Source organism: Rhinolophus sinicus, chromosome 14, assembly GCF_057876585.1.
Source record: "Rhinolophus sinicus isolate RSI-liver-muscle chromosome 14, RSI-T2T, whole genome shotgun sequence".
Lineage (NCBI taxonomy): Eukaryota > Metazoa > Chordata > Mammalia > Chiroptera > Rhinolophidae > Rhinolophus > Rhinolophus sinicus.
Window position 1 is genome coordinate 160007043 of NC_142514.1, and position 23942 is coordinate 160030984.

The 23942-nt window shown below is 37.3% G+C and overlaps 1 long non-coding RNA gene across 2 annotated transcripts in view; it reads right to left on the bottom strand.

The window, feature by feature from the left end:
• The window catches only part of LOC141572250 (uncharacterized), a 415695-nt gene that overhangs the window by 183298 nt on the left and 208455 nt on the right, over positions 1 to 23942 (bottom strand). The window lies entirely within an intron of this gene.

Genomic DNA, 23942 nt, shown 5'->3' on the forward strand with positions numbered 1-23942 from the left:
ATACTACTTATTATTATTAGTTATTATTAGTTATTATTTTACACTAGTTATTATTATGTGACCAGGACACTATTTTGAGCATGTCACATACATTTAGCACAGGTAATTCTTGCAACAACCTTTCACCAGGGCTACTTGTAAACTGTTCACCTGCCTTTCTGAAATGTCACCTGATACCTGTGTCAGTCCTCCTCTGTTTCCTGCTCCCTGATTTCCAGCCTTGCCACCATCCCATCTCTGGCTACCGGTGTCTGACCCATCCTGTCCTCTAATGGAACCCTAATTCTAGAAGGACCAAGAAGTCTTTATATGTGGAATGCAGGAATATCTGGATAGAGTTATTCCTCCATGACCCAGGGAGATAAGTAAAACAAACTTTGGATTTCACTGAGAAAGAAACGAGGAAAATAGCAAAAGAAGACCTTGATTACAGGTTCAACTTTCCAGGACCGAGCCAGCCAACCTGAGCATGAAACCTAAGATTTCAACATTAGGCTAACCTCTGTTCATGCTAAAATAGCAATGAAACTGTACTTTTAATTACAGCCCTACCTATAGTTGGGAACTGATAGCTACATTGTCTGAGAATAGTCGAACTATAAATAACTTTCAGAAGTGGAGAATCTGAGGTCTAAACAGGTGAAGAAACTTATTCTGGGTCATACAAACTCATGGTATTGAGAGCAGTGAGTCACAGAATCACAACCCAGAGGGTCAAGCTCATCCCCGTCACCTGTTCACCAGCGGCCTGAATCCTCCCTCTGATATTACAGCCTCACCAGGTCATTACACAGGCCATGCTTACACTCCTCCAATTATGGAGCACTGCCTCTCTCTGGGGGAGTGAGTTCATGTGTTGGAGAGTTCTCTCTCTTAGAAAGTCCTTCCATGTTTTGAACTGAAATCTTTATGTGGCTTCCCCTGTTCAGGTATCCAGAGCTCCATCTATCCCTTTTCCACTTGAAGTTAATCAAAGACCTGACAGCTTCTTCGGCCCAGGTCACTATCCCCAACTCCTCCAGCCCTTCCTCCTACGACATAAAAATAACCAAGGTTTGCCAGCTCCACTTTACCAGAAAGCTGGCAAACCTTGGTTACAGCAGTTAACAGCATGGGCTTTATAAACAGACAAACCTCTAGGCTGAGTTTAAGTTCTGCACTCACAACATTAATGTCCATGGACAGTTAACATATTCTGACCATACATTGGTTCCTTTTACGTAAATCGGTGATGATGACATGTACCTCATAGGGTTGTTGGAGTGAATAAGTACAATAATACACATAAAATTCCAGGCACCATGTCTAGCACTTTGTAGGAAATGAACAAACATATTGGAATGGATGAATGAATGAACCCACGGTTGGATGCTAAACTCAGCACCTGTAAGTGACTTTTATCAAACGAATAGCAAACCTGGAGAAGACACAGCAGGGGAGAGCATCAGAGGAGGAATGAATGACAAAGACCCAAAGGAGAATTGAAAGCTGACACAGCTGACCAGGTTTCTGTGCTGGGCACCCTCACCCATTCTATCACTTGTTCACCAACCATCTGATGAGCAGTACTCTTCATACTCACAGCTCTGCTCAGGAAAGGAAGAGGAGGGAAGAGTCTTAAATTCAAGTATTTTCCAACAAATTCTAGACTTTCTCATAAAGGTCTGACCACATGCTAATTTGAAAGTCTAAGCACTAAGTTATTTTGAGGAATAGGAGAAAAGGTACTTTATATCTTTTTTTTTTTCCCCCTCCCTCTACAAAAACAGCTGAACAGACTTTCCTAACTCTTTCCCAAAAGTTTCATGTTTGGGCTGAGCTCAGGCCTGGATGGTCTCACTCACAAGAAGAAGGCCTGAGAAAGTCATTAGAGGCGAACGAAAGTCCTGGAATAGAAATACATGAGGAAGATGGGAATTCAATTGGCTTTTTCTGTTAGATGATCCATCTTTTAATAACAGGAAGATGAAACCAAAGCAAACCGTTTCAATGATAATATCTCCTGCACGTTGAAACAGTAGTAAGGGGGGACTCTTGGACATAGCCTGCCTGCCACTCAATCATCTCTCCTCCTTTTGTCACCTGGGTTATCTGTGGTAAATGACTGACGACCCCTGGTTCTCAGTTTCCTTCTCTGTAAAATGGTCCTTATCTCACAGATTCTGAGGAACACCAAATGAAAGAATCCAGCTTGGTGTATGGTCTAGGATGTATGTTACACTATTTCCTTAGGTATGAAGATCCCATGAACATAATGGGATCAAAATGAGTCAGCAAACCTTCTCCTGCCCCTTGCCTGTTTGGCCTCCTATCTCCCTCCTGGCTCTTGGTAGAAAGGAAAAAACTGCACTGACACATTATGCCCCCCACTTACCAACAAAAATGGTTGTCAAAGAGGAAGAACTACATAAATTAGGGGATAGAGTATGACATGAAAGAAAAGGGGTAGAGGCCAGAGATGCTGTTAGGCATCTTACAGTGCATAGGACAGTCCATGTGACAAATAATTATCTACTACAATATCAATAGTGCTGATGTGGAGAAACTATGTAAAACATAAGGGAGTAGTGGGAAAAAAGGGAGATGGTATTCAATTGAAGATCTTGAATATTAGGCTAAGATTCTTCCCAAAGGTAATGGGTGTATTATAGGATTAAAAGCATGAAGAAAATAGAATTTTAGAAAGATTTACAATACAAAAATTTGTCTAACCTATTAGAATATACAAATACTAGAGAGCTCCAGGCATGCGGATACAAATTCATATGTTTTAAGTATTATTATGGTTGTAATGCCCCAACATCTGGTTGAAAAGTGAAAGCATCTGTCAACAGGCTAAATATATCTCGTTGGCTTAAACAGACAATGGGGCTAGAGTTCTGGTCTTTCCATTGATTAAGGACTACCCTAAACTTTGGCAAGACAATTAAAGGGAGTGAGAAATGCTGATTTAGTTTAACTAATAGCTCGGCATGATGTAGACAAAACAACTGGTTAATTAGCACTTTCATTTTTCATTTGGGGTTTTGACATGGAGGAAACATAATCATTGTTAGATGCTTGCTAGTCATCATTGTAAACCCAACCGATCTCAGGATAGAATCAACTGGTCCTAAAATAAAGAATTGTAGCTATGAATTTTCAACCCGAAAGACCACTGCTTATAAGAAAAAGGAGCTCTTGAGCTGAAAATGAAGAAAGCAAACACAACCTTCATTTATCTTTCCCTGCAATTGCTCATATCCAAACACCCTCTCAAAGTCACCTTCTACTCCTGGAAAGTTTGTGCAATCCATCTGAGCCATAAATCAAGCCACATTCTCTGGCTCAGGACTGCATCTGCCTGGAGAAAGAGGTTCCTTTTGCTTTACATACAAGTTGTTCTCTGTTCACAACCCCAGGGGAAGTATGCACCCAAAAGGAGAACATTGTAGGGGGGTTTTCTGGTTCTTTTTTTCTTTTATAGTCATCTTTCGAGAAGGACTAATTCATCGAAAAGAACCATCTAGGCTAGTGGAGGCCTAATCCCCTTATTCTGCCTTTCCAAATCTTACATGTCTTTCCAGGCCCAGCTCATTGTACCTCCCTAACGCTATCCCTCGGCTCCTGTCCACGGTGATATAACACATGAAAACTCTGACTTGTAAAGACTACCTGGATTGCTGTGTCAAGCAGGATGTGAAGGCCTATCAGAGTTCAAGGTGAAAGAGCTGTATGGTCCACTACCAATGCCTTTCATGACTACAAGCTGGGGAGGAGGTAGTGAACCAAGTATTGTCTTTCCTCATCTTTTCCTGACATTTGTTAACATTATCATTTATTTTTGGTACCAGTGCTAGACACTAATGTAACAACACTGAGCAAAAATAGGTATTACTCCTTCTTGCTTAGAGCTTAAATTCTAGTGAAAAGAGTCAGGAATCAAATAATCATCCACCTTTCAACAAATTAAAGATAGCCACAAATTTCATACTGCTTCATTCATCAGGAGTTGGTATTTACTTCCCTCCCCTTGACTCTGATGGCCTTGTGACTTGTTTTGACCAACAGACTATGATGGAAGTGACTCTATGCCAGTTCTGGGTCCAAACTTTACAAGGCTTAGCAGCTTCCACCCTTGCTTTTTGGAAGCTGCCACCCTAGGAATGAAGAACATGGGCTAGACTACTGAAATGAAGGATCCCACATGGAGAGACCTAAGAAGCTGAGAGGGCATGTTGGACATGCCAGGGCCAAATGAGCTCCCAGCTGAATGCAGTCCTGTGAGTGACCTTATCTCACAATGTGAAACAGGTAAACCACCCAGCCGAACCCAGTCAATCCAAAGAATTGTGAGAAACCTAGATTGCCATTGTTTTAAATCACAAATTATGAAGGTCACTTGTTATATAGCAATAGCTAGCTAAAACACATCACATCTAATGTAGATCGCCACCACATTTTCCTTGTATCACATTACCCTGTTTTATTTTCTTTGTAGCTCTTATCACTACCTAAAGTCATTTTATTTATTTTTCTGTTGTCTGCCTTCCCCAATAGAAGAAAAACTGTGAAAGCAAGGACCTGGTCTGTACTGTTTCCTGCTGTAACCCCTAAGCCTAGAACAATGCTTGACACAGAGCAGAATGTTCAATAAATATTTGTAGACTAAGTGAATAGATGGATAGTTGCAATTACAATAGATGAGATAACTGAGCTGTAGAAGTTGCTATAAGAGTTTGTAATAAAGGGATTAGACCTGGTGAGAGAAGTCAAGGAAGACATTTGTTTTGATTAAAAAAAGAAAATCTTTACATGTCATTTCCAGGAGGAAAGTAGGGGAGGGATTTTTTTTTATCTTACTGTTCAATTAACCATTCTCATATAAGTGACACTATCACTTTAAATTTTCTGTAGTGACAGAGTATAGAATATTTTTCAAAATAATTTTAGAGCGACCTTTGAGGATCCAGCTACTAATTAATTACACAAGGAATCCCCTGAATTATAAGAAAATTAATTTAACAAAAATTGCTCAAGAAAATAAGATATGGAATCTGTTCTATTCCTCTGTTAGAAATCAACATTAGAGGGAAATTTTTTTTTCTCAATTTGAAGAACACCTCTTTCTAAATGTGAGGACAACTTTTAAAAGAGTACTTTGTGTTTCCTAAACACAAAGTCCATTTCAGAATTTCTTTACACAGAGAAAGAACAAGAGTCCTTAAAGCACAAAGGCAGCAAGAGAGAAACATGGAAAGATCTTGCTGGGAGAAAGGAAAACAGAGCAGATCCAAAGCTGAGTGACCCCAAAACCAGAATGTCGTAGGCACGTTGTTCCAGGGCTATGAATGAGTTGGTGAGTAAGTAGCCAAGACCCTTCCTTTAAAGCCAAAAAGTGAAGATAAGAAAATGAAAATCAGAAAGCGAGAAGAATAAAAATGAAAATAGGAAATAATGGAGCTGATATCAGTTCTGATGTCTGTGCAAAGTACATATTGGGAGTTGTGGGAGAATTAAATAATTCTATTATCTTCCTTATACTTTCATGTGTTTCATAAATGTTGGTTTTTTACACATGTGTACACATACAATGCATATATAAATATGTATGCATAAATATATACATATAAATATATACAAATATATGTATAAATATATACATATATACCTATGAGGTCTGACAATTAAGTTCGCAAACTTGTTGGACCGATGTTGCTAACATTTTTTTGCTATCAGAGGGATTATTCATTATGAATTTGTACCAACTGGACAAACAGTTAACCAACTTTACTATTTGGAAGTGCTGAAAAGGCTGTGTGAAAAAGTTAGATGACCTGAACTTTTCGACAACAATTCATGGCTCTTGCATCACAACAATGCACCAGCTCACACAGCACTGTCTATGAGGGAGTTTTTAGCCAGTAAACAAATAACTATATTGGAACACCCTCCCTGCTCACCTGATCTGGCCCCCAAAGACTTCTTTCTTTACCTGAAGATAAAGGAAATACTGAAAGGAAGACACTTTGATGACATTCAGGACATCAAGGGTAATACGATGACGGCTCTGATGGCCATTCTAGAAAAACAGTTCCAAAATTGCTTTGAAGGATGGACTAGGTGCTGGCATCAGTGCAAAGCTTCCCAAGGGGAGTACTTCAAAGGTGACCATAGTGATATTCAGCAATGAGATGTGTAGCACTTTTTCTAGAACGAGTTTTTGAACTTAATTGTCCGACCTCATATGCATATATATGTACATAGGTAAATTAAAATATATAAATGCATAAATATGTACATTCATAAAGATATATATCTATATATGTAATTTACATATATAAATACATAATCTACTAGTATACATACATACAGATTTGCACCTTGTATTTCTGTTTTTAAATTTTTCTTTAAATCAATGTTTTGATTTAGTCTTTGTTTAGAGCTTAGTTTTTGCTTTTTTAACAGAAAGATAAATTGCTAGCATGAAAAAAATGGAAATTCATGGTTATAAAACTGTGAGATTAGTTTGAGCAGAAAAATACCATTGCTCGGTATACAGAGAGACAAGATTGGAGCAACAAATAAACACAGACACTGAATAAATTTGGACCTTTGACTCTTTGATTCACCACTTACAACCTCCAGAAATTGGGAACCTTATTTAACTATTTATCTCTAAAGGACAAATTATTTCCATTTAATTCAAAAAATATCATGGAATGTCAGGTTCTGACACTACAGCCATGGGTAAGACACCTAGCCATTGCCCTCATGAAGTTTATAGTTTACCCAGGGAAAGAGACATTTGGAAAATTAATTATATGTGAGCTGAGAGTCCCTTCAAAAGATTTTGATTTAGCAAATTTCCCTAATAAAGTGGTTGAGAGTATGAAATAATGCATACAAAGTCCCTGGGACAGTACATTCAATAATTTGGATTTCAAGCCCCTTGTCCTTGAAGCAAACAGAAGGTAGATACCCAATACCTTCCAGATTTGAAAGGTTGATGAAGGGAAAAATCGTATCGGCCAATTCTCTATTATATTTCTAGTGCTTAGATTGGATTAGTGAATGACTTAATTGACCCCTTCTAAAGCTTAGATACAAAATAAATTATGTAATACAGCTTTGTAGAACAGTGTTTCATTCACCATTTGACATCCAATGGTGGTTAGCACAATGCTGAAGAAATTATAGAAAGTGTAGACCAATGGGAAAACACTGGAATGATAGAAGGAATACTTCTCTCTCTGCCACTTTTTACCTGTAAATCACATAATTTCATAATCTCAAAATGCCAGTATCCCTACTTTCAATTGGGTTTTGAAATTCTTACTTCCCTCACAATATAGTCAAATGATGTAATACAGGTGAAAATGCTCTGAAAACTATACGACACTACACATGTGTAAAGGAGTGTTATTATTAAAACACTTTCATGCCTTAACCCTCTGCATTCTGGCTTTAGCCAACTGTCTCTTCGTTGAGACTCATTTCTCAAAAATTACCCATAAACTTGGCCTTAGCAGTTTTTCAGAGTTGATTATATTTGGGATGCAAATACATGATATTTAAACCAGAGCATGTATTAGAAAAGAGAAATAGAACTGTTGGAAAGTATCATTCTGTTGCACATTTTCTCCCTATAGAAAAGCCTTGTGAAAACCAATTTATCAGAAGACATATTGGTGAGCAAAGAACTGGATCTCTGGTAGTCAGCTCTGGTGACTGGATTGCTTAATGATACCCGCGTATCTGTTTCCAGGATAAGGATGCATCTGCCTACGAGAAATGGATGTTTATATCATCTAATCAGGGCCCTCCCTTCTTTGACTTGTGTCTCTCTGCTTCTTCTCTGCTGGCCAACATCCCTACTGAATGATACACATTTTCTTTACATAAGGTAATGCTTCAAATCAGGTTTCAGTCCTATCTTACTGGCCTGGACAACACTCTGTTTCTTTTATGTAACTTTGCCTATCTCTAACCAATCAAACCAAAGTATTAATTTTATGGTTTAACTCTCATGTGACCATCGTATTTTACCTTTTGTGTTCTTTCACTTCGTGTGTTCTTAGAGGACACATCATTGTTACTCCATCTCTCACCAACCATAACAGTCTTCTAATTCATCTCTGAACATAATGTGCCCTACTCTGCCCTCATTCTCCTTCATCTTTACGTAACGTAACAATGCCCACCTTGCATGAAGTAGGCAGTTCCCAGCATTATTCCTCTTCTCAATAGTCCTAACTTGGAGGGGAGAATTACCTCTCCCTCATTATATCTGAAGTTTTGGAAGGGTAATTCCTGGCTTGTAAATACCCACCTCCAATTATGGATGAGACTCTGGTTCAGCCAGGATAGGTCTGTGACCCACACTCAATCAATCAGATGTTTGGGGGACTTTGAGTGGGAGTCTTTCTTATTACTGGGAAGGACGGATTGGCAGTCACTCTAATATCACCAGCATATAGAATGCTAGTTCCTGCTAGAGATATTTGTCAAATGGTCCAAGCTCCCTGCATTTTAGATTGATATATGTATTTTATACATACATATAAGTATATAATATATAATACATTATGTCTCATAGTATTACATATATTATACATCTTATATAATAATTTATTACATAATTTTATATTATATTACATAATATTAAATTATAATATATTGGTTTCTATTATTCCTAAGTTTTGTCTCCTTATTGTCTTTTTTAATGTTATAATGCTTTTATTGCATTTGAGGACATTATCAATAAATATCTTGCATTTAAAACCTTGGCTGGGTAACTATTTTGCGGTAAAAATCAGATTTCTCTAACCCAACTTCATTGCCAATGACAGCATATTGAATATTTCAACACATCACTCAATTTTTCATATCTATCTCATTAGCTCTGAGACAAACCAAATGTAAGTGCTTAATAGATAGTACAAAGCAATAGATTCTTCACAGATGAAAACAATAAAAGGATAATTTTCTACAACATGTTCATTAGTTCTTCGGTAATATTTCTTAGGTTATTTCAAGGATAATAATGTTTATGCACCATTGCTCCTGTTTCCTCATTTTTTCTTTTATCTAGCTTCTAAAAGGCATAAACAAGGATGCATATAGTCAGAACTGCTTTCATAAACTCATGATATTTATTTTGTCATGCATCTTTAACAAACGAACATATGGTGATAAGGACAAATACATAATGACAAGTATACATTCAAGTCATTAGCAGTTGCATAAATTTTGCTTATATGGCCGTTTGCTCATATGAGTGTTACAAGTGATGAGATAAAAATAATTCTATGATTCTATGACCCCCTGAAATCCTTCCACTAAATCCATTTGTTTAAAGTAGCCGGAGGGATTTTTATTGCTTGCTGCCAAGAAGTGTTTAGTCTCTTCATGAAAGAAGCAAAAATGGGTTTTCATCACCTCCCCCAGCAGTACCTTGTACATAATAGTTGCTAAATAAATTCTATATAAGGGACCTAGTGTGTGTTAGATATTCAGCAACTATAGTTGAATTGAATTGAATTGAAATGAATTAAGCAGGCTTTTCTAAGACCCACAGCAATTATAAAACTAGAATATTTTACTGCCATTCAGAAAATTGTATTCACAAGATTACATTCTGGAATCTTGACAGATAAGATTTCAGCAACTCCTTATTTAAACACTTCTTAGACAAATTATATGTCTAACTGTGATACTAGGAGTTCTGTCAAGAATTTGCAAGGGAAATGTTGTTCCAAAGCAATTGTCGATGTTTGCAGGGGGTGTTTCATCATGAAGTAGCTGTAAAGGATGGCAGTGTAGTTTGGACCTCTGGTTTAGCCAGACTGACTCAACAGTAACAATGGTTTGCAGAATCAGATGGAGGAATGTAAGCTGAATAGAAATTGCAGAGAATAGCATGGATTGGGTTTTTTCCTTTTGAAGCTCTGGAAAAAACAAAAATGTTTTCTCTCTATGTTACTGGGTTTCTATAGTACCTCCCTTATCTAACATTAGATCAATTCAAGTTGGCAGTTGTGCAAATGTCTGTTAAATAAAAATGAGAGATTGCAGCTGTGTTCCTAGGAAACGCTTCTTCTTAAGCAACTTATTCACTAAGATACATTTTTAAAATAATAAGAATAGACTTATTTTTTAAGTGGCCAGTATTTATGCGGCTCAAAAATTTACTAAAACAAGACTATATGCCAATTTCATCAAGTAATATTTTTACTTGTTTCTGAGAATAAAACTATTTCCCTGGAGAGAACCATCGCTGGAAGCCACTAGTTCTTGCTAACCACAGAGATCTGGATTTCGTCAGTGAGGCCACAGAACTCACTAAACATCTCCCCACACTTTTACTGAGTCTACATATGCCATGCACACAATACCATCTCAGCAGCTTTCCACTCTTGACACACTAATGTGTCTTTCCCTAACTTTGCAGAACACTCAAACCTATACTTTCTTCAAAGTGACTCTTGAATGTCCTGGCTATCCACCGAGGGAGACGAGATACTCAATGCACACATGCTTCTCCTTCAGTCACTGATTGTGATCAGGGACAAAAAAGGTTTGGGGCAATACTATATGGCCCAGTCCAGGAAAATCACCCTGAAAGAACTTCTTTGACAAATGGTTTAGAGCAAAGCAAATCAAATAATTTTGCTGCTAAAAAAGTATAAGAAACAAAGCTTACGGTTTCACTAAAAAGAAAAAAAAAATGTATTGGTGAGAAGAGAAACATTGGAGTAATGATGGGGAGACTTTGCCTGTCTAAGGAAAGAAATTATGTGGCCCATTCTGTGCCAGGCATGATTTTAACCCAGGTAAAATATTAAATCCAAATCCCAGAAAATACAAATGATGTAACAGAAAGGCCATCACAAGTTGGTTATCCATACAGGAGAAATAAAAGTGGATTTCTGCCTGCCCTGCAAAAATCAATTCCAGATGGATTAAAGACCTAAATGTCAAAAGTAAATATTTTAGTGAAAAAACTGGGTGAATTTTTTTCTGACCTTAAGATAGAGAAGGATTTCTTAAAACACAAAATGTGCCAATATAAGTTTAAAAAGTAGATGAATTGAACTCTATTAAAATTAAGACCACTTGCTTATCAGAAGATAAAAATATGTGTTATGAACTGGAAGAAGATATTTTCAACATGTGTAACCAATAAAAAATTAATAACAATATCTCAAGAATCTTTGGAAATCATAAGGAAAGAACAACTAAAGCAATAACAAATGATCAAAAAAATGAGCAAACATTTTCAGGTAAAGAAAGCACATGGGAACAACACACATACACAGTAAGATAAGATTCAGTTTGATCAGATATCTGGAAAACACAAATTGCAACATAACATACTATTTCAGATCATTTTGATTGGCAAAATAATAAAAACAATAACGATACTAATGTTTGTTAATACCAAGTGTTGGAAAGAATTCAGATGAACAGGATTGAAACGGGTAAAGATTAACTTTCCAAGACCAAGCCAGTGCAGGCTTTTCTCTCAGAAAAGGAGCTGGCCTCCTGCAAAGCTCCAGGGAAACCAGCATTGGTCAAAAACTTCAAAGACTGTCAGTTCTAACCACAAGGCTTAGACTCCAGCCCCCTTATTAGGCCCCAAGACGGAATGGTGCTTCCACAAACACGTGTAGTATGTCACGGAGCAAATTCTCCCTCCCTCACATCATCATACATCTGGTAGATTGGAAACCTGACCTCCTGATTACTGCAAATGAGGAGCTGGTGCTATCCTCCAAGAACACTCAACTAACAAAATAGGGCTAGATTAAAACTTCTACTATGTCACTTTGCTCTTTTATTTTGGCCTCTGATCACAAAGGCAGCAGAGCTAGAGCATCCCTAATCATACAGATGAAAAGCCCTATAACCCAAGCACCAAGTTCTTCTATAGTTTGACATCTGCTTATGCTAGATAACTCTGACCTACCTCATAATGGAATGGCAAAAGGGACTTCAAGCAATATTCTACTTGTTATATTGAGTGGTGAGTACTCAAGTGTTTGTTGTATTGCTGAAAGTAAAAAATAATTATAAACCAATAAATAAACAAAACAACGGTAACCATTCAGTGATGAGAGTCCTGCATAACTAAAGATTATGATTAATCTAATCCTGTGCTCCTCGGTCCAAAATAAAAGGAAAAAAGTAATGGTCTCATAGCTTAACTTTGGTGGTTTACATACCTTACCTAAAATCCTAATTATAATTTGTGATGTAGCTATTATTATACCCATATTTCACACAAAATAACAGCCTCCAAGAGGACAAATGAATAGCCCAACACTAAGTATCCTATAAAAATTAAATATCAGATTCGGACCTACATCTATTAGATCATGTGTTAGTTTCATTAAGCTGCAATGACAAGTAGCTCCCAAACTTTCAGTGGTTTAACACAATAGACGTTTACTTAGTCCCACAAGGGTCCCAGGAGCAGCATTCAAGTCAGTGGAGTGGCTGTCCTCTATGTGGTCACAGAGTGGTCGAAATTCCTTCCATCTTGTGATTCCATAACCCTCTAGATCTTCATCATTATGTGTAAGAAAGAACATGGAAGAATACACTGGAGGAGTTGTATAGGCCAGGTTTAGAATGATACTCATTAATCCTACTCAAATTGCATTAGAGAAAATTAAGTCATGGGATCACACTTAACTATGAGGGAGGCTGATATTGGGAAGAGTGGATTTGGGTGAACCGCTGGTGATTTCCACCACTGGATCCAAATCTCATGCTATTTCCATTGTACCAGATTGCTTCCTATGAAGACACATGCCAAAGATCAAAAATGACTTTGGAATATCACATGATAATGATAGGACATAAGTAACAAATTCTGTGATGCGAGGGCACATGTGCTCCCTGGACTGATGTACTGATTCTGCTGGAGTATAAACATCATATCCTAAGCAAAGCCATGTGTGGTGCTCCCTCATTATGCTTGAATCCTTGGATGCCCACTAAACAACTACATTACACAAAGAACAATCTATCCTTCAGTTGGAAACTATTGGGGAGAAACGACACTGAATGAGGTAGTGTGTGTGTGTGTGTGTGTGTGTGTGTCCATGTGTGCACACACGTGCATTGCAATGAATACAGGGCAATAATGAAAAATGGAAACAATCATAACATTGAAAGTCAGTATATGTTAGTTGTTACTCAAGACCACCTTTCAACTTTCCTGGGCCTTGCTTCACAAAATGTAGCATTTTTCTTTTATTTATTGTTAATTTTTGCCAGATGGTTGATTAGAATCAAATACATTAAAAAATAATCAATATTATTTGCAGGTTTTTAAAAATCAGAACAAGTGAAAAGTGAGTTTTTCAAACAAAATCAAGTTTCTGCAGAATATGACTAAGTTATTAGGAGATAGTAGCAGATATTCTCTAGCCAAGCAAGTACTGTATATGTTGTAATAAATCAGTTATCTGCTTTCATACATTTCTAAATAATAATAGCAACCATTTATTAAGCAACTACTGAGTGCTAAGAGCTTTATCTATTTTAGATCATTTAACCACAATAATGTTATCACGTAGTTAACTGGATTCCCAGTTTTCAGATGAAGATACTAAACTTACAGAGTTTAACTGCCTAAGGTCACACAGCTAGGAAGTAGCAGATGAGGATTAAAGTGTCATCTTGATTCCAACACCCTTATTCTTTCCCCTCATGATAAGCAGCCAGAAGTCTAGCTCGGAGTCAATAATATGATTCACAATGTGTCGAACAGAATAATGATTTCCTTATTTTGATGACAATGTTACTACTGGGAGGGGTACAGCTGGCACTATATGTGGTGGGTATAAGGGATATCTATCTGTTCACCTTGCATCTCAGGATGGTTCCATTGATCCACCCAGTTTTGGCATTCCAAAACACAGGATGCCAGACAGCTGAATCAATAATACAAGAGATTAAGATGGTCTCTTAGTTCAGTCCTTGTGGAAACAATGTTGATCCCTAGGCTCTGATCAGTTTAGAATTTTAAAAGTGTACATTTTTAACCAAGACAGGACCTTACCAGAGCACTCAAATTATATCCTGCCGGCATAACAATTTCCCTAGCAGCACAACTGCTCTTAACTGGAAATCCCAGTTTTACATATGCTAATCAATATGAAATTGAATGCAACTTTCTCCATTTCCTTAGAAGTGATGCTTAAGACCCAATGCTAATGAAAAAACAAATGGTAAGATGCCCTAGTCCATCTTCTCCATATTTGAAGACCAAGAAATGGAAAAGAAAGAAGAGAGAGATCTTTGCAGGTGTGCTGGCCCTGGGTTAAGCTGAAGTTGGATGCAGAAGAGTAGGATATAAGCAGTAAATTGAATATGATATTGAAATTTTAAGTGCAACTAGACTGGATTGGACTTCTTTGTACCTAAAATTCAATGGAAACCTGTGGGATCTGTCTAAAATACTTAGGTTATTAGCTGTCGTTTGATTATTTGGAAAAGGTCACTTTCTCCCCCTAGACCTTCTCCATAGATGGGAGGAGAATGGCACAAATCCTAGCCATTCATGTCAGGCTCAGCTATCAGACTTACTTTGGTACATGGGATGCTGGCAGACATTATGTAATCAAGACCTTAAATGGCACTTCAGTGGATTCGTTGGCCCTTTTGCACTCCTGCTTTTCACCATGAGAAGAATGTGCCTCAGGTGGTCACTGGTTCAGAGGATGGGAGACAGGTGGAGTAGACATGAACCCAACTCACAAACTGCAGCCAAGCCGAGTCTAGAACAGTTGGAGCCCAGCCAAGTGGCGCAATATGAGAAATAGATCTGAGCTATATTAGCCAGTCCACTATATTGATAAGCATTAGGTTGTTTACCTTTTCAATATTTTTAATTCAGAGAGTGTTTATGCCAAGTGAAATACATCAGACCAAAAAAGACCAATGCCACATGATTTCACTTATATGTGGAATCTAAAAAATGAAAACAAATGAATAAACAAAACAAAATAGAGACACACACATGGATATAAAGAACAAGCTGATGGTTTCCAAAAGGGAGGAGGTGGGGAGCTGGGAATGAAAAATAAAAAAGTAAAAAAAGAAATGGTAGCGAGACAAAACAAAACAAAAAAAAAATGCTTCATGGCAGGGTGGGGGAATAAAAAACAATCTCTAAAGCCCTCAGAAATGCCTGTTTTCAGTCTCAAAAAAAAAAAAAAGTGCTACAATAAACATCCCTTTGCATATATCATTATGTGTATAAGAAAGTATTTCTATAAGCTAGAAAACTAGAAGTGGAATTTCTAAGCCAAAGGCATTGTATATTAAAACTTTGTTATATTCTGCCGAAACACCCAGGAAAGCTGTTGTAACCATTCAGATCATCACTATTTACGTCCCCTATTTATATCCCCTACTGGATATAAGAGGGCCTGTTTCTCCACCTAAAGACAAGCCTTAACAATCTTTTACAATTTTACCAAACTGATAGGTAAAAAACAGATTCTCATTGTTTCAATATCAGCAGTTGAGAATAGCAAGGTATTACTATGTGTGCACACATGGAAAGGTTTTCATAATACCGGTATAAGTGAAAAAGCAAATTGTAGAATTATATGTATTATGATCTCATTTCTTGTATATACATATGTACTTAAATATATGTCATGTATATGTAAATGTGTGTATGTATGTGAGTGTGTTTGTAGACATACCTTCACATAAGACTATATAAACATTAAAAATCTCAAAAAATATTCTCTACATTGTAACTGTGATTCTTCCTGACAAATTAATTTGGGGACAGAGGAGTAAGGAGAGAACATTAGTTGAGAATTGTACATAGTTCTGTATTGTTTAAAATTTTATAATCATATTTTATAATAAAAGAAAGTGATAGATAAAAATGTTTCTCTAAATATAAAACAAAAATCTTCATTATCCAGAATTATGCAGATATAATCTCCATTTAATGACTTCTTTTATTTTCAACCTCACTGAGAAGTAAATTATTATATTCACATGATATGTCACAATTCTTGTGTGCCTGGCATTTATCATTAATGTTATTGAACTTAGTAATACATCAAATATTATAAGCTATAAGTGAAAAACATTTTAAACATCCTTTATTGATAAGGCAGTCAATAATGATAATTCTCTTATTAATTAAAGAGGGATGAAATACAAAGAAAATCTTATACTATATGTATATTTGATTAGGCTCATGAAAGTAACCAAGTCATGCTAATGTACTATAAAACAAATGAGTTCCAGATTTCCATTTATATTTCCTTCAGGAGAAGGCTTTCAGCCTCAGAGCTCTGTGTTTATCAATTTTTTTAAACCATTAATGGGCCAGCCTAACCCTTTTAAGTAATTTATTAAAAAAGTAAAACAACTCTTCCATTGAGATGCTTTTATATCTTCAGTTTATCTATCTAAAAGCATCTCAAAATTAAAATTCTCTCCTACATTGGCAAATTAAGCACATATGTCTGGATGAAGTATTTTTTAGTGGCTTTTGATACTCAAGATGAAATATTCTTCAAAGTGGGGGAAAAAATAGAGTATTTTGAGAAATTCAGATTTGGCTAGACAAATAATAAACTCACAAATCATTGTTTCCCAAATGCTTTACACAAAGGGTATGTTAACTTTCTTCTCCCGCTGTTTAAAATATGCAGTGAATAGGAGTTACCTTCTTTATGCCAAAAATGCAGTCAGAGCTTTGTGAGCTAATTGGAAAAATTATCATGAGAGAAAAAGAATGTTATAGAATCCTATAAAGTTAAGAACAACAACAACAAAAAAGTATTGTAAATACATCTAAATAAGAAAGGAATGTAAGAGTTAGGATCTAGTTTCAAGTGAGTAAAAGACATTAATATACTTTCCCAAATGCAAATTTGCCCATGAATTGCACACATTGGACTATGTGAAGAGATTTCAGTGTAGCATATATTTTCTTTCAGTAACATTCTAAATTCATATTTCACAGCATATTATCAAATCCTAACTCTCTTTGTCTAGGCATGTGTTTAAGTGTTTTGTTAAGGTATTTAAACAGCCTGGAGAGCACTTCATTTGTTAAACAACAAATCAGCGAACAGAATTATGTGTTCTTTGTTGAACTAACTGGATTAATGGCTTGCAGAAAAGCTTCATGCTAGAGGTATACTCACAAAAAAAGCAAGGAAAGGCAAAAAGAAAATAAAAAAGAAAAGAAAACGCACACACACACAAAGAAAAAGAAAAGGAAAAACAGCAAGGATCTTTGAAAGTTACTAAGAGAGTAAATCTTAAAACTTTTCATCAGAGGGCTTCCAGTCAAGATGGCAGAGTAGGCAAATGCTATTCTCCTCCCGCCAAAACCATATTAAAATTACAACTAAACTACAGAACAATCATCATTGAGAATTGCCTGAAGTCGAGCTGAATGGATGTCCTATAACTAAGAATATACAGAAGAAGCTACGTCTTGACTGGTAGGAGGGGTAGAGATGCTGAATGGGCTTGATCCACATGTGGTGGTTCAAAATCGGGAGGTATAATAACATTTGTTAGTGGAGGTTGCAACATTTATTTGTGAAATTCTGCAGAATTCACTTTTCTATTTCCAATATTCGCTGAAGTTAAATAAAAATTTTCAAGCCATTGATGTAATAGAAAAAAAAATCAGAAGGGATATCTTGGCTGCAGAGGTCCCCTTTGAGGAGTGAAGGGTCTGAGCCCCACACCAGTTTCCCTAGCCCAGGATTCCAGAGGCAGGGAGAGAATTCCTCATAACTTTTGGCCATAAAAACCAGTAGAGATTGTGGTTGAATGAGATAGTGTGCTGGAGACTCAGGCATTCCTCTTAAAGGGCCCACACATGGGCTTACTCACTGATGGACTCACTTGATCCGAGATCCAGCGCTTGGGCAGCAGTGCAAAAGGCATCTGCAACATACAGTGAGAAAATGGATTGTCTGGCTTAAGGTCAAAGGCTGGAGAGGAAGTTTTCTCCCAGACAGAAATGCTGGCAGAAACCATTGTTCCTTTGTTGAGACCTCCCCACACCCAGTCTGCAGGCACAGGCAGGCACAATTTTTGAGTCTCCATCAACCTAGAAAACACCCCCACCCCACCCCGCCCTGGTGATTCCCTGGGAACCCACCTCACCCAACTTGTGGACAGAACCAAGCTGCTTGTAGTCGCTTTTCCATACAAATGGCCTATCTTGGTTCATGCTGTGGACTTTCCTAAAAACTTTCAAAGGTTCACAAACCCCAAAAAAGCAGCATCTGGCCTCGGCATGTTCTGTACCTCTTGCTAAGCATTCCCAAACTTGGCACTAGGGACAGCTGGCCTCAGTTCACAGCTTAGCCTTTTCCAATCACCTCCAAGCCCAGCACAAGTGGCAGTCATCTGTAGATCATTCTGCAGCCCATTACAAGTGGCCCTTGGCATGGCACAAGTAGTGGCTGACCTTGGCCTGCACCAGAGCCCCTCCCAAGAGGCCCCAGAACTTACCACCCAGTGGCCAGCTTCAGCCCGTACCAGAGCACCAACCAACCACCTCCACAAATGACACAGACTCAGCAGGCACCAGAGCACTGCTAAAATAAATCCTGTTCTATAGGGTTAGTCTTGTATAACAGCTCTTCTACTGTAGTCATGGCCAGTCCTCACAACCCATCAGCCTGAGGGTCAGTCCCTCCCACTGATGTGCCAACAGCAATTTTGGCTCAACTTCAACAGAAGGCAACACACAATCTACACAAGAGACACACCTGGAACATCCCACTCAGGTGACCAAGGACACTGGGCCACTGGGCCCCACAGGACACCTACTATATAAGGCCACTCTACCAAGACTGGGAGATATAGCCGCTCTAGCTAATGCATAGAAAGGAACACAGAGATGTAGCCAAAATGAGGAGACAAACAAACATGTCCCAAGTGAAAGAACAGAGAAAGAACTAAATAAAATGGAGACAAGCAACCTACCAGATGCAGAGTTCAAAACACTGGTTATAAGGATGCTCAATGATCTCAGGAAGAACTTCAACAAAGAGATTGGAAACATAAAAATGGAGATACAGGGCCGGCCTGGTGGCTCAGGTGTTTGGTGCTCCATGCTCCTAATGCCAAAGGCTGCCAGTTTGATTCCCACATGGGCCAGTGGGCTCTCAACAACAAGATTGCCGGTTTGACTCCTCGACTCCCGCAAGGGATGGTGGGCTACGCCTAACTAACAGCGGCAACTGGACCTGGAGCTGAGCTACGCCCTCCACAACTAAGACTGAATGGACAACAACTAGATTTGGAAAAAAGTCCTGGGAGTACACACTGTTCCCCAATAAAGTCCTGTTCCCCTTCCCCAATAAAATCTTAAAAAAAAAAACAAAAAAGCTTAAAAAAGAAATGGAGCTAGAAGCATAAAAAAAGACCCAGTCAGAAATGAAGAATATAGTAACTGAAATGAAGAACACATTAGAAGGAATCAACAGTAGATTAGATGAAGCAGAGGATTGAATCAGTGATTTAGAAGATAAGGTAGCAATAAACACCCAAACAGAACAGCAAAAAGAAAAACAAATCCAAAAATATGAGAATAGTTCAATAAGGGGCCTCTGGGACACATCAAGAGTACCAACATTCACGTCACAAGGATATTAGAAGGAAAAGAGAGACAGCAAGGAACTAAACACATATTTAAAGAAACAATGACGGAAAACTTCCCTTTTGAAGGAAATAGAACTACAAGCCCAGGAAGCACAGAGAGTACCAAATAAGATAAACCCAAAAAGGCCCACACCACAATGCATCATAATTAAAATGTGAAAGTTTAAAGACAAGGAGAGAATCTTAAAAGCAGCAAGAGAAAAGCAGTAAGTTACCTACAAGGGAGATCCTACAAGTATAAGATTGTCAGCTGACTTCTCAACAGAGAATATTTTGATGGTTGCCAGATGGGAGGGGGTTTGCGGGGGGGGGGGGGGTGATAAAGTGGAAATGATTAAGAAATACAAATTGGTATTTACAAAGTACTCATGGGGATGTAAACTGTAGCATAGGGAATATTTTCAATGATATTGTAATAACTGTGCATGGTGTAAGATGGGTCCTAGATTTATGGAGGTGATCACTTTGTAATTTATATAAATGTCTAATCACTATGTTGTATACCTGAAACTAATATAATATTGTATGTCAGCTGTAACTGAAAAAAATATATATATTTTTAAAAAGGAGAAATGAAAAAAAGTTTTCATCACACAAAAAAAGAAAATTTGTAACTATATGTGCTGATGGATATTAACTAGACTTATTGTGGTAATCATTTCACAATATATACAAATATTGCATCATTATGTTGTATTAGTGAAACTAACATAATGTTATATGTTAATTATATCTCAGTTTGAAAAAATTAAAAAGAAAACAGCAAGAAATGTCTCCTTGGGTCCCACTGGGTCTCTTAGAATTAGCCAAAGATTGAAAGACATGTTCCGTCTTCCAGGTCACTTAAATCTTTGCCTTGAGACACAGAAGAATCCCATTAATTTCAAGGTGGACCTATAGGATTCAGACAAATGTTAGTGTTGATTTGGGAACCATTTGATACTCTTAAGAAAGCATCAGTTTATCAGACTATGTCCTCAAATCTACAAACAATATTAATTTAGTCCCATTTCTAGCTGTTTGAGTCTTTAGCCACCATCAGTTTGTTACACATGTTTCTAAATGTAAAATATTAAACACTAACTTCTGGAAGGGGTGGAGGTGGCTGAGGCCAAGCTGTTTGTAATGATGTGTGCTTAACCTAACTGTGGTCAGTACTATAGAAAATCCCATGTCTCGTGTTCAACAGGGCTTGAAGGAATACAATGGCTTGCATATCTAAAACCAAATCTGTAGTACATGTCATCACATCCAGGATGGAGGATACAAGTTAAGGAGAACTGGGAGCAGGGCTGACCGTGGAAAGAAATATAAAGAAAAAAATCTTCTGTCTTCTGAGGCTCTTAAACTTTCCCCTCTTGGACCTTTTAATCACCTCCAAAAGTAGATGTTACTCCTCTTTTTTCATGTTCTGTTTGAAATGATTTGATTCCTGCCCATCTGTCTAACCTTATCTCATCCCATTCTCCCTGTTATCACTATGTGCACCCACAGTGTCCTTTGTGTTCCCCAAGGGCACCATGCTGACCCTGATTGCAGCTCTTTTTCCTGCCTAGAATGTTCACAGCCTCTCTCCAGTCCTCTGTGCTCTCTGCCTAGAACGTTTTACCCCTTCTCCCAAAAGCTGGCTCTCTCTCATCATTCAGGTCTCAGCTTGAGTATTTCCTTCATAAAATTGTTTTTTAAAAGCTTTCCCTGACCAGTGTGACTAACATCTTTTCACGGACATTTCTCTCCACCCTATTACCCTGTTTAATATTTTTTTATAGCACTTACCACTAACTGAAATAACCTCATTAATGTATTTATTTATTGTCTGTGTTCTTCGATGGAATAATAGCTCCTTGAAGAGTTCATAATGGGCTCTTAAACATGCTTTTTGAATAAGTGAGTAAATAAATATTGTAGTCACTTTTAGTCTCTTCATTGCTACATAATGATAAGGAACCCAAGTTTTGAAGTCAGAACTGCATTTAAATCCCAGCCTTGCTAATTACTAGCTGACTAAACTTGGGCAAGTTACCAAACTTCTCTGTTTCCTCATCTGTACAGACAGTGTCCTTGTCTATAAAGCAGGAATAATAGTGTCTACTTCATTGGGTTTTCTGAAGAGTAAAAAAAAAGCATAAAACACTGATTAAAGTATCTACTTCATAAGAAAAGCTCAGTAAGCATTGGTGACAAAGTGTTTTTCTCAAAGGACATGTGCATTTGAAAAATCCCAGTCTAAATCTTAACAAGGAGATTCTGTGCCTTGCAATCAATGGGACCCCTACCATTGGAGTACTTTCTTGGGACAGACAAGAAATCATATTAAGAAGGGATGTTAACTAGCACCCTTCATATTTTGAAGATAATGTTACCAATGGAGAAGGCAAGAACTGTCTTTTGGAAGGTGAGAGACGGTTGAGACAGGAGTTCAGGTATTGCCAGAAGGTTACCTGACTGGTGAGTAGCAAGTCTTATCCAGTAGTCAATCAATTTCAATATACTTTATTATCATATTTGGGAAAAATTCAAGATTTTTAGTTTAAGCTATTCTACTTAAACTATTCCTTAAGTGAATTTACCACCGTCAAGTATTAGACATGCAGATCAAGAAGATGTCAGTCTCCCACAGTTGATAACACTTAGTGGCACTGATTGCATGTCCAAACTGAAGCATATAGACTAGAGACTGATTTGTTGAATTAGAGAATTCTTAACTTTCAAATGTCAAATATTCATGTCAGCCTCACCAGTCCAGTCTCTTCCTCTAAGGAAAAAAAAATCTGTGCATGCCAAATTTTGAGGTAAAAATGGGTGAGTGAGCAAGGAGAACTATTTGTGGTGGGTCTCAAACATTATTGAATAATATGTGCTATCAGACACTAATGCATCCATCTGTACTGCCAAATCCTTGGGTGGTGCTGGTGGGGTGCTATCAGCTTTCCTCTTCTAACTCCTGGTTTTTTTTTTTGTTTTGTTTTTTTTAATATTTCTTCATTTGCCAATTGATCCTTTCCTTAGATACCTTAATTTCATTAATCCTGCAACTGCAGGGGTCTTACTAATTCAGCCATGTAAGAAATGGAAGAAACATTTCAGCCACTCAATACCATGATAATTGTCTAGAATCAGTTTTCTATAATCACATTCTCAAAACATCTTATTCTTAAGGTCTCATTGTGTCTTAGTATATTCCATGTTTACTATCTGTATCTATGAGTTCACACATTTGAAAATTGTCAGTGACTGTAGGAGTTATAAAGATTTGCAGACAGTGAGACTGTTCAAAATATTGCAGTTTCCTTCCAATAACATAGTTGGACTGCAGTTCCCTTCCTCCTTGAAGGGAGAAGTGACCATTTGACTTACTTGACTAATGAAAAAAGTGGAAGTGATATGTGACACTTTAGAGATGGAAGTCTTTAAATTCCAGGCCTGATTAGCCATGGTTACTTTCCCTCCACCACAGGATCTGCAATGTTCCAGGTAGTAGAGACTTTATCAATCTTTGTCCAGGAATTCATGGAGCAGATTCCATTGCAGACATGTCATATGTGTGAGAAATACCCTTTAGTTGTCTTAAGCCACTGAGCTTTTGTGGTTATTTATTTATGCACCAAAACCCTGCCCATTCTTACTAATATAGACATGAAAATCTGTAGACTATCCTTTGCTGATGTCTGGTTTTTCTTTAGTTTGGATGTGTTCCAGATTCACCATCTATAAAATAAGATTCTTGGATCAGAAGATACTTAAGTTTGTTCTAAATCATAAGTTATGCAGCTACTTTTACTGATGATTTCCCTGAACTCTGCCTTTAAGTTGCTGTCCATATTGATGAATCTAGGTTTTCACTCAGCAGCCTGTTCAGATGTGTTTTCAACACTTGAGTGATTTGATCATGGGGTAGTCCTTTTTGGAGATCTTTTAAAGAAAGGACAGTTTTTTGATAGTATAAAAGATGATTCCCAAAGTCTTTACTGTGTTTACAAGAGATTTATTTCCTTGGATTTTGAGCTTATAGAAACAGAGCTCAGTCAAACAACTTTTATGTAGGAAATGATAGGTAAAACTAAAAGCCATTTGCGTCACGGTGAAGAGAAAAAATGTCTATCTAACTGCTGAAAAAAATATTGAGGAAAGTAAACAAAGGCTCGTTGAGTTTATGGTAGCAACGTTGAAATAGTAAGGGAGAAAGCATACAGCCTCATGAGAAGTAAAACATCTACTATCAGGAATTACTGAGAAAAAATAATGTTTATACTAAGTGTACCAATTACCAACCAATGAAA